The sequence below is a fragment of the Glandiceps talaboti genome, chromosome 19 (assembly GCF_964340395.1).
Source record: "Glandiceps talaboti chromosome 19, keGlaTala1.1, whole genome shotgun sequence".
Lineage (NCBI taxonomy): Eukaryota > Metazoa > Hemichordata > Enteropneusta > Spengelidae > Glandiceps > Glandiceps talaboti.
The window spans coordinates 9294158-9306316 of NC_135567.1; positions in this window are offsets into that span (position 1 = coordinate 9294158).

A 12159-nucleotide genomic window follows, 5' to 3' on the forward strand; every position below is an offset into this window, starting at 1 on the left:
TTATTGTTTTGTTCGTTACATTGTTTATTTTTCATTTTTACTGAATCGCCGTTAATGTATGATAATTATATAACATGACATTTTTACCTTGACGTTCATTTACCTTTCAGTTATCCCGTTTATTATACAAGGAAGATATGAGACACATACCGAAGCATATCAGGCATGCAATTACCACGGAGGTACATTAGCGACGTTCAAGGAAGTATCTGATTTAGTCCGACTAGCAGGCTCCAAAATAGAGGGCTATCATTTTTTCTGGATAGACGATAGCATTGTCATGTCAGGATTCAATTCATTTTTTCTTGAACTCATACCATATAGTCTTGAATCTTCTTACTCTAAACATCCCGTGGGTGCTTTTTGTACAGCATTAAAGGGTACGTTTTCGACATAGATTTTATTTCTTGCATATATTATTTATAAGTTGTATTATAGATGTTTTTCGCTACACTTAATGATGTCAACATTTTAAGATAAATTGATAGAATTGCCATCTACCAAATATAAGAAATACCTAATACGAAATATAATATAAATTTTAAAAAGTTGTGGTGGTTGCCTCATACAATCCTCTATCTAAACAGTTGGAACGCACGTTCGCTACATTTCTGTTGTTGCTGGGCGTGGATTTCCACGATGTCGTTGCTAGGGAGGCGTGTGCGTTTGTGGGTCAAACATATCGGATGTCGAGATGATGATGGTAAGTACTATCGCCTACTTTCTGATGTTTGTCACGTTGTTTGTATTTTAATGATAGTTTTCTTCATTAGAATGCAGGTAACTCACTGCTTTAACAGCTGAAACGTCTAAATTGGCAAATAATTTATGGTTTTCGACGGTATGTCACATACTTTGTACAGAGAGTTGTTGGCACCAGTAGGGCTCTGAATTATATTTTCAATTTTAAGGCTTACTTATGAGGTTATCTATTTCGTCGTAAGTTTCCATAGACCATTTTGGTAAAACAATAACACAACATTTCCAGGGAAAATCAATTAGGCACCAGATTTCAAATGCTTTCCGTATGGACAGTCTTGAGACTATTGTTTTCGACGTAATAATCGGGTACACGTTTGTCTGATCCTTGTCAAGTTCTTTACATAAATTGGATTTGTTATTTACAGTTGTCTATATATCACTACCCTTGTATGCTGATTATTGTTAAATCGTGGCGCTTTTTATATTGTTCAAAGACATAGCTTTCTCGTTTACTGATATTGTTGTGTGCCTTCTTTTTGTCCTACCCGAGACATCGCTTTCTACCGCCGACAGAAAGGTTTCCAGTTTTGTGCTTTTTCCTGAGAATGGATTAAAGTCGGATTTAACGCGATCACATATCCTGGCTTTGTGTGGAGTGATGTGGTCGTCATGTTTGTCATGGAACATAAATGTAGTCTACATTTCCGTTTAAACCTTTTCTGTCTACGTCTGCTTCCTGTTCTCTATTGTTGATTTTCTCTGATCTGGGCCATGGGACCAAAGTTAGTTTGGGAGGGCGTGAGTTTACTGGATGTAAATGAAAAATGATGTAATGAAACATTTGTCACTGTGATAGTTGAGATGGCGAAGATTGGTGTAGACGACTTTTGTTTTGGTCTTGTAGTTTGCCTGTTGTCACGCCATTTCTTGTAGCGTCAAGCCAGTTTCTTAAAACATTTTTTGTAGGCCTTTGATTTAAATTTATTTTTCTTGTCTGTTAAGTCGTAGGTTTCTAATTTTGGCTGTTAACGAGGATAATCTTGCGAATGTATAGTGTAGGGTGATCAAAGAAATTCTCTTTTCCAATTTAGCAATTCTTACTCGTAATTCTATCTTTGTTTCTCCGATCCCTGCATCTGACTCTCTATCTATCTGTCTCTGTCTGTCTGCATGTCTGTTTATCTGTCCGTCTGTCTCTCTGTCTGTATCTCCCCCCCCCCTCGCTCGCTGTCTATCTATGTCTCTCACTCATATATTGAGAGTACAATTGGGGTATTGAAGTCAATTTTCAAGTACTCTATGGCATTCGATAATGTGTTTGAAATTTCATGCCACAAATTGGCCTCATACATATCCTTATTTGAAAACAAAAATAGAACACCCCCCTCTCACACCCTCCAAACTAGCTATCATGCGGGACGCTGTCTCCCTCCAAAAAAAATCATGATTGAAAAGAGAAAAGCCTGCTGGTTAAGTATTACTTAGAACCAAATCATATTTGGACATCCCTTTTCTTTCCAGTGAGAATGTATTTTGAACTGGTATGTTGGTAATTACGCATAATACTACATAGATACCCCCCTTACTGTCAGGTTGCTTTTGCATATATAATAAATAATCGTTTTTTACAGTACAACTATCATTAGCATAATGTATATTGATTTTCATATTGAATGAACCAAAGTTGAATTGTGAATTTGCTTTGAGTGAAAGGTTAATTACCACTGCACTTTAAGTGGATTTTATTTTGGCTTTTTAGGGGGTGGGGATCATAAAAAAAACAAAGAATCTGGGGGTGGGGAAACTTCTTTTATTTATTTTGTTGAAGGGGTAACCAAAAATGCAGCGTTCGAAAGAGAACCCTCCCCCTTTCCCCAAAGTTAAAAGTATGCACCCCTAAAAGATCTGGCTTCGTATATCGCCATGGCTATTTCATTACATCAGCTGCCAAGCAGAACAGACACGACAAAAAAACATCCCGATCGCCCACGCAGATGTTAAATATTTGCACTTTCCCTCAAGGTCATTCCACGAAATATCCAAACTGGCAAAATTTAGGCGTGTGAACGTATAAAATTTAAGCCATCCATAACTGCATAACAACTCGAGTATATTCTGACAGTTCATGACCTGGGTCGTATAACTTGTCAAGAGCATACCTAGCTTAGTAGACATTGGTATAACGATTTCCAAACGCGTTCTGTCATAGTAGCCGTCAGTTGACGTGTATTCACTTCCAAGCGAGCATTATGTTTTGTATATTTCAAATAAAGTTTTAAATACTGTTTCCTCTCACTGTTTTTTCTATTTCCTACCTGATATCAATGTCTTATCTGAGTTTATCAGCTTTGCATTAATTAGTAGCTTGCTAGAACAAACTCACTATTTGCCCAAATTAACGCATCATACCGTGAGTGTAAACATCTACTGATACAACTAATGGTAATACACTGATCGTGAGTACAAAATTGACCATTTGTCCTTTACCCTGTGGTACCAGTGCTGATTTTACTAGAAAGGTTATTTAGGGTAGTAATAATATGTTTAATTTTTTTGTGTTTTGTTTGCAGGATTGTCTTCATAATGGCTACAACTGAACTGAGTAACCTGGAACAAAGCAAGATGACATTTAATTTTTCCTGCCTTTTTATCCATTTTCTTAATTTAATATTGAACAATGTTTTAGTTTATCAAAAGAAGAAATTAAATGCGGTCTGTTGTGAAATTAGTGAAAATAAGTTATGCTTAACAGCTGAAATGATGTAGGCTTGGTGTTTAACTTATGGGACAAAACACTTGTACATACACTCCGACAACTTCAAATACGAAATAAACAACAACAGTCGCGCCGCACCCAGTTTGACATCGGACATTGGCATACCACATAAGTTTTATAGGCACATAATTGACAGTGAGTAAACTAATAAATATTTAATCGATACTGTATGCATTTTCACTTTATTACGTATGTAATTAGAGTCATTAAGTAATTAGGGTCCCTGACGATGTCCTATTTCAAGAGAACGGTTGGCGAAACTAGGTTTGAACGCTACATAGATAAAACAAAGGTCCCATGATTTGAAATAAAATAAATACATGCAAATGTGCAGGGAAAAACTCCAACTGCATTTACACTTGCACGAACCTATACAATCTTCAACAATTACATATTCAAGTAACCAGCTTTTCGATAAAAGGCATGACAAGCATGAGCGGTAATATCCGTAACTGTACAAAGAACAGCATACTCTTTATTTTGCTCAGCAATCTCCTTATAAGCTGGATTTTTTATGATTGTTTTCAAACTTTAGAAGGCACATTCCGCCGGATTAAAATCCGGTGAATATGTCGGAGTGAAAATATAATTATTGAATACCCTTATGACATAAAAATTGCGTTAAGAGTTCTCCTCCCCAAAATTGGTGTATCCGACAATTGTCCAACGACAACGACATCTCCAGCCATTAGTGAAGGCATTTCATCACCCATTACTGAATTTGCTGTTTCGTTGAAAAAGTTCAAATATGAATCTGTATATGAGATACCATTTAAAACATGTGCATGACAAACTTCGTCTGCACTTATGAGTAAGTGTGGAGTTAAGTTCTGCTGTTTGATATATCTTTGAGTTTTTGACAGCCGGAGAACTACTTGAATTGTGTCCATATTTCTTGTTAAAAGCACCGGGGAAACTAAGGAGCCTTCAGTATTTACCATGGGGAGAGCCGGAGGAATCGTGGGGGTGGGGGGTTCACATTTTACATACCTGTTCTTGGAGAAGGGTTATATTTTGCATTACAATGTTTGGGGGAGGGTCACGTTTTACAATCTGTAGTTTTGTGACCAAATTGAAGACCTAATTATTGTCAATTTGATTTGTGTGTTTTCAGATGAAAAAGTGAGATGAACACTCAACATTTATTTTTATGAGTACTTTACATGCCAAAATACAAAAATTAAAATACATATATTGTAAGAAAATTGTTTCATAAAACGATGCATTTTAGGGAGTGCACCATTTCAACTTATCACCCACACGTGAATGTTGTTAAAATATGATGGTGATGTTAGCAGTGATGATGATGATGATGATGATGATGATGATGATGATGATGATGATGATGATTTTAGTTTTGAATGCCATGGTTTAGTTATGAATGTCATAGAGAACACGGACAGTGATACATGTAGTGATTCAAGTAGTACCAGTGGGTCAGATTAGTGTGACACCGATAATGGCAACTCTGAAGGTGAAGGTGATGATAATGAGAATAATATCAGGGAAATTTTGCAAGTGACCAGATCAGGCAGAGTATGCACAGCATGGAAACCACGTTTTAGATACTAACTAGATTGTGTGGGATTATAAGCAATTGTCATGGGAAGGGTCATGTTTTACAAAATTGTGTATCACATTCCTGTCGAACGACCTCGATTTGCCGTGTTTCTACGATGCTACACTTGTATTAATCAAAAGACAATTAGAATAACTGAAGACTCGTTTTATCCACTGCTTGGTGATATTTTTATTGCATGACACGCCGGGAAATCTTCTGCAAGTCATATTTTATGCTGTATTTCGAAAATCGGCATTTTCTCCGTTTACATTTTCAAGCTGCCAGACTACGTTCTAAAGACTCGAAGTCGACAGTACTCCCTCGCAATCATCTCAAATTTTCGCTGGTGCTTTCTTTCGTATTGTTCTTACAAAGTGTGTCTCAGAATTTGTAAGTTCGAAATTAAGTGAGAAATCTCTGTCAATAAGCGTCCCATTATAATTTGTCAACTTTCGAGGCATGTTGTAAAGGAACGACAGATTGCAGAAAAAAAAGTGAGACACTCTTTTGTTATGTGCGAAGTGAACATTCTAAAACACCAAAGAAATGGAAAATCGGGTGACTAGTGGTCTCTTCCGAGGCATTTATATTGCCGCCTTGAAATAATCAAGACACCTCTATTCATACCTCACACAAACTCTCACTTTCAGTCAAAGACAATAGAAAATACAACAGCATTTAAGAGGACAGAAAAAACTTTTAGAAAATATATGGGTTGATGGTGTAAACTTTATTCATTGTTGGGAAACAATAACTTGAAAATATGTCACCCTTAAAATCTTCCCTTTGTGCATCTCCACCTTAATTGCCAAAATTTATGTAAAATTCAAAAAAAAAAATTACAAACAAAATTCCTTACTTTTTGCATATATGCACTAGTGCTATCCCTTGTAGAACAGGTTATCTAAAATTGGATAGTGGCTTTCATGGAAACATAAAAATATGCTTACAAATGCCATGTTTTTTGTTTAAAAAATACATCTAACATACGACTACAATCGAATGGGTTTGCTATTAAAATACCAACTATTTTGTTACTCCAGGTCTAAATACAATATGCAACGACTTAAAAACTGAGTGGTCATAAAAGCTTAACATGCATGTCAGAAGATCTGTGCTGATTACAAGGTCTAATTACAATCCCAAATTTCGAAGGGACGGACCAGACTACATTACAACCTGTCACGCGCAAGGAGGTCACTTCATAGTACATGTACATATATACACAAACCAGTGTGTGGGAATGTGAAGAAAATTACAGGCCTTCGCTAGTTAAATATTAATGTTAAAGCATGCAACTGTTGGCAATAATGACAGCATAACACAGATATTACAATATACAGTGCGAAATTATGATTTAATAGAAATTACTCAGTTTGAAAATAAAACCCCCATCTTGACATACTCTTCTCATTTTCATTGACATTTATAAACATGTACGTTAATGAAGTCATCAGCTCTACATAACTTTTGCTATGAACAAATTTCAACTTTCCTTTCTTGGCAGTGTAAATATATATATATATATATATATATATATATATATATATATATATGTGTGTGTGTGTGTGTGTGTGTGTGTGTGTGTGTGTGTGTGTGTGTGTGTGTGTGTGTGTGTGTGTGTGTGTGTGTGTGTGTGTGTGTGTGTGTGTGTGTGTAGACGATAATGCATAAACTTCAGTTGAATAAATGGCAATGATTGGTGTGCCATTCGTTATGTAGGTCTTTGAGTAATAAGGTCCAGTTTGACACAACATTGGCAGTCGTGTACCAAAATATCCATCCAATATTGCATTCAAGGAAACCGTTAGTTGCATTATGATTGAACACAATGCTGCTGGGTATAGTTTTGGATGAGTAGCCTTCCATACCTTCCATTTTTTACGTGAATATTGATAAATTATCCATGATTTCACAGTTGTGTCACCATCAAGGTTGTGATCTTTCATTTGCAGTGTTTTACTACGCACGTGTTGTGCAGAAGCACACGTAAACATCTTGTGAATGTGATACAATATGTTACACAGTGTAACAAAATCATCATACCTGGAATGACATATCACGTGCACTCTGCATGTATGCGGTACATTTCATAATTTCAGATATGGCTTTGCATTCGGATTAATATATTATTGGCTATACATAGTACAATTTGTAATAAATGAAAAAAAATATTGTTACAGCAGAAGTTATGACACAGGTCAAAACAACTTTAATGGCATGCCGACACAATGACATTGCATAATTTTCGATTGACATGAAATGAACAACTTAAAATCTCAAAATGTTATTGCAAGTAACGCAAAGATAAAAAAACAAACCAAGTGATTGTAGGAGTGCGAATTTGACATTTAATTCCCAATACCATGTCAGATTTCCTGTAGAAAAATAACGGCCGTGTTCTTTTATGATAACTGAACTTACTCACGTTCAACTTTTTTTTTTAAAATGCACACTAATCGGTCTGAAAATTCATAAATAGAGACCAAAGGTCTTTTTTCTTTCTTTTTTAAAAATAGATTTTAACATTTTTTACATTTTTTTTAACAAGTTCAAAAAAGTGGTCATTTAATGAACATCAGTTTCCATGTAACCAAAATAACCATATTATGTGACTTTTTGAAAAATTTGACATAAAACACTTTAAAAAAATTCAAATTTAGGAAAAAACATTATTGCTGTTGGCATGTACTAGTTGATGATATCTGGTGTAACAAAGTTTCATGATTTTGAATTATCTGTATCAACTTAATCAATTCTAGAACACTAACATCGCCAGAATAAATTGTAAATACCTAAAATATCGGCAGTCCTTGTGATTTCCATCTACGCAGCTAGATCCAGTCTTTTATCACAAAATCTTCAAAGTAAGTGTACACATACATTTGAGTACAAGTTGACATGATCTTTGACTCCAACTGTATATTATTGTTTGTACTTGGATTTTATCCAACAAAACATCATCTGCTTTAAATTCTCCAACTCAACTGACAAGAAAAATGTGCATATACGCGTACATACGTATTTCCGGGTCCCAGTGACTCGTGCCAAATTCAAATGGTAAGGATATTGAATATACTAGTAGTTGGGGATTATACATGTACTGTATCACCGATTGTTACAGGAATATCAATATTATTATCCAGATTTTCGCAGTCGTGTTAAAAAGATGGCGATTGTTATACTTTGAATGTGCAAGTCGACTGATGTCACTAGAATGTATTACAATGTAGCTATAGTTATCACGCGAATCAGGCATGTCATGTGCACTGCATTTATGTGTGTATGCAGCAGTACGAGGTGTGCCATACACACATCATATACACAAGCATGATAGGCAATGAACATAACCAACTCACTAGTTTGTTGTTGACATGACTTTGCCGAACGACTAGGAATAATCATTAATTTACAAGTTGCTAAAATTTACAAGAAGTTGACTTAAAAACAGAGAGGGACATTGCACATATTTTGTAATACACGCGTAGTCCAGATTGTTTGTCTTGCTTTCAAGCAGACTACAGAGAGTTGATTGCTTTTATATTGATACAATAACATGTACCACTGACACAGTCAATGTAAAAAGATGCAACAATGATGTTGCAATTGTTGTGTCTATCTGGAAGATTGCATACATCGTGGCGAAAACACGATCATATGGACATAGCACAGACGCACAGTGCAGTGAATTATCACGCTCCCACATCAACAAAACAAACAAAATAAATAAATAAATAAATAAATAAAATAAAACATTGCAGCATGTTCAAATTTTATTTTATTTTACGAGACAAAAATAGTTGTAGATGATGTACGGCACAACGACACACTGTTTTGGGTAGTTTTTTGAAAGATGACAAAACTGCTGCTGTGTGAATGGTAATGAACCAAATCAATAGAACATGAAATAATTTTAACAAGCGACCTATCGGTCAGAATAGCTCCGCTGTTGTTTTTTTTAATTTTATTTTTTATTTTGGTGACACGTAGAAGTGGTTCAGTTCTTCAGCTCTTTACTATGCAGTTTTGTTTTAGCGATGCAATAAAGTGGTTAGTGGTTCATATGATGTCTCACTGTAAAACACATTTTACACAGAAGTTGGTAATGTATTGTACTTTTATACCATAGTCACCATTTTATAACAAAAATCTACTGTTATGAAAAATTGCACAAAATCTCAGAAAAAAAATGACTGGGAAATGCACACAAGAAAAAGAAAAAAAAAGATGATTTTGAGGTTGGCTATAAATAATTCCATTGTCTTACAGCTTTAACCCTGGGAAATTTTAATGATGAATGAAATAAACTAGGGATCTAAAATAATGTTGAGGCAATTTGAATTTCAATTTTCTAACAAATTTACCAAGTCAACAACATTCAACTTGTACAAGTTGAGTAGATATATATAGGGAAGAAATGTATTAATCGCCATCTTAGCTTCCGGACGGCGACAATCCCCGCCAAGTACCAGAAAGAGAGTCATTCTGGCAGCCATACGTTACAGTGGTAACACTCGTTCATGTTCTATTACCTTTCATAAAGAAAACACAACGAAATGGTTGAAGTGATCTTTTTTTTTTAATTTCTTTTCATCACAACAACAAAATCTGCGTGATCAAAAGTGTTGCAAACTAAACCAGAAAGAATTATCGGACTGGCTAAACTTCCCGATGAACTGGAGTAAGGTCCAAGTCCAAGTAAGCCTCGATAGTACGTGAGAAAATCGTCTCAAACTAGCGATACAACTTTCAAAATATAACTTGACATGTCTTCATTTGTTAGATTTATACAATTCAAGACGCGTTTTCACTCGAAAACGACAATTCTGTGAATAATGACACTCTGAACGCAGCGATTTCTCGGACGATGTTACCACTGTAACGTATGGCTGACAACGACTTGCTTCCGGGTTAGTCCCTCGTGCATCCGGGTACCTGGGGTTGTCGCCGTACGGAAACTAAGACAGAAAGATGGAATTTGCAGTGTTTCTTGTGACCGGCGCGGCGCCTGTCAGCAGACTCGGCCATTTTTTTTCATCATTCCATTGTATTTAAACCTTGTACTTGACATTTCGCAATATTTATAATTCTCAACAAAATACCTCAACATGCCTCACTTCGCTCGTGCTCAAAGCAGCCCCTCGGCCCTCGCGGTATGATCACTGATGACATGACGAGAGAACCTTTTCGGATTTACATGTAAAACGGGGAAAGATACGCAAAACATAATGCAAAGTCTGAAGCCAAATTAAAGTTGTGATTATTTTAATTATTTTTACTTGCCAAATATTTGCATTTTGGAAATGGCAAGACACGTTCATGTCGTTTAACTTTACATGTGAACTGTCGGCCAATAAACAAAATTTGGTTGATTCACAGTCCGCAGTTAGACTGCTCTTGCATAACTTCAACCGCATGCCTTCCTTACGCAAGTTGTCTTAATTCTGGTTCACTGTCACTCTAAATTGCACGACAATATAGAATTAATCACAAGTTACATGTTATCTGAAAACATCACATTTTATAGTGGGTCTGAAGTGAGATTTTAGTGAGTACCAAGAACGTCTTGTGTTGTTGCTTGCTGTGGAAAATCGCCCGGTCACATGAGGTCAGCTTCAGCTTCTGGTCGAATCATGATAGAGTATGCAAATAAGGACGTTGCGGACTGGCTGATTGTGTAGAAGGGTGCAGAATTTGGATTTGAAGTTTCGAATAAACGCTTGTCACTTCATGCATTTGGGCGCCCAATGCGTAGAATTATGACTATAGCACATATTACATTGCTTGTTTGACGTCAATAGTGTCTTTTGAAAAGTGGCAGTTTACTTAAAGTCTCGTCGAATGATTTCCAATATGGCGTCGGTCATTATCCTCATTAACATATTCATTTTTTTTTTCAAATTACAAAAAAAAAATCATAAAAAATAAAAATGAAGATGTGCTGACTTGAAATTAACAAACCTGAGTAAGCTACCCCCTGCGCATCAACACACCAGATATCAAAGCAATCTGACAATAAGTTTTCACGGAGATGATGAAAATGACATTTTATGAAAAAAAATCATAAAAAATTGAAAATGGCACAGATCAACTTGGCATGAACAAATCTGAATAGCCTCCCCCCAGGGAACATGCACACCAAATATCTAAGAATACTGACTGTCACTTCCGGAGAAAATAATGAAAATATAAAAGTTTGACGGACACCTATGATTCACTCTACTCTCTATACTCTATACAACCTATACCTAAAGCTACGCTTTCAGCTTTCGCTGACAGCGGAGCTAAAAAGTGAGTACATCATCAGAGATAGTAATCAAACAACATTACCGATGACTTTGCTATTTGTGAGGCTAGCTAGCCACTTTGCTGTAACACTGTGAGTAATCTTAGTATATTGTAGTGCGACGACACATGATACGTCTAGATCAAAGGGGGACCTAGCGTTGGTTCGATACTGACGTGGCCATTGAATACCAGACTGATTTCTGTAAGTTTGCAAGTACGAAAATATATGATCACTTTCTATTAGAATTCAATAATTCATAATAATTGGGAATTAGAATGTTCCATTTGGTTCATTTCAGTGACATGTTACATTTCGAAAGTAGTGTGCTGTAGGTAGAACACACAGGACAGGGTGTGTTTACATGTAAATATGGCTCTGAATTCATATGCTACTACAAAGTTCGACCAGGGACATATAAACTTCATCCTTCTATTTTTTATCGTCATTATAAACCCTTTCACTTTTTTATTTTCCCGACATGCAATTTTGAAATTACTTTTATTATATTTTAGGGCGGCCCCTTTTATTTTTCTGTTTCTCATCTCCCGACCGACACTAATTTGCAAACATCAAACGTTCCTCATGGCGACTTAGACCAGTGTCCTGCCTCCATCCTAAAATTGCAAATGACGTAATAACTTTCCCACCTTGCATCGCTTTGGCACATTCATTTTATGGCAGACATCAAGATTATCTAAGTCAAGGGCCAGGCCCTCACATCAATCCCATAAGGGTATGTATACGTAAACTGACTCCGTAAGGAAAAGTTTTGTTGACATTATATAAGATACAATGACAAAGCACAGTTCTATTGTTAACATAAGAAATGCC